The sequence below is a fragment of the Lygodium microphyllum genome, chromosome 26, assembly GCF_053477565.2.
Source record: "Lygodium microphyllum isolate KBCC chromosome 26, Lygodium_microphyllum_v1.1.10, whole genome shotgun sequence".
Lineage (NCBI taxonomy): Eukaryota > Viridiplantae > Streptophyta > Polypodiopsida > Schizaeales > Lygodiaceae > Lygodium > Lygodium microphyllum.
The window spans coordinates 24,359,837-24,360,866 of NC_141160.1; positions in this window are offsets into that span (position 1 = coordinate 24,359,837).

Sequence of the window (1,030 nt, forward strand, 5' to 3'; positions counted from 1 at the left end):
TTGAGCTCATGTTCTTTTCACAGTCATTGGCCTTGCTTATGTCCATTTCATGCCGGCTTTGGACCTAGCATTGTTTGCTTGACATTGGATCCTATTTTGGGACAGTTTGCTCTCTAGACTGCATACCTGCAATTTATTACAGCAAGCAGTTATTGGTGGATTGAGGTGTACTTTTCATGCTGAAATATCCTGATTTGGTGTACCGCACCTAGTACTAAGTGGGCAGCCACTTTTGGCACACTTTGCTCGCCCTTTGGACCCCGTTTTGGTCATTTTTGGGCAGTTTCTGCAATAAAACAGCAAGCAGTTTTGGACTGTTTGGGCATTTCCAGCCTGCATAATGGCGTCATCTTCGCATGATAGTGCCATCTTTAACATTACAAAGTTGGATGGTACCAACTACTCTTACTGGAAGAGTCAAATATGGCAGGTTTTGGTGCAGAAATCTCAGATTAAGCCACTTCGGTTGAGTGGGGAGCAGCCTGAAACTATGGACAATGACGACTGGCTTGAACTTGATGAGCTATGCAAGTCCACGATTGTATTGTCTCTCACTGAACAGGTACATTATAATGTATTTGAGGAAGCACAGAGTGCATGGGATCTATGGAATAAGATCAAGAATCTTTATGATAAGAAAAGTCCGGCGAGTCAGATGTACTGGTTGAAGCAGCTTATGGATCTGCGCATGAAGGATAATGCGACTATGTCTACTCACTTGAGCCAGTTCCATGCTATACTGAAGAACCTGACTTCGCAGGATATCACCTTTGGAGAGGAAGTAACTCCTCTTTTCTTGCTTGGAACTCTGAATGAGTCATGGGATGTATTCCGCACTGCCCTTTGTGCCTCTAGTGCTACTCTAAAATTGGCAGATGTTGAGAGTGCTCTTCTTCAGGAAGAGGTGAATCGCAAAAACTTGGATGCCTCTCGTGGTAGTCATGCTTTGACAGTTAGAGGCAGGAATGACAGGTATGACCATGGTAATGGCCGAGGCCGTGACTCGCAGAAGGGTCGGTCTAAATCTCGT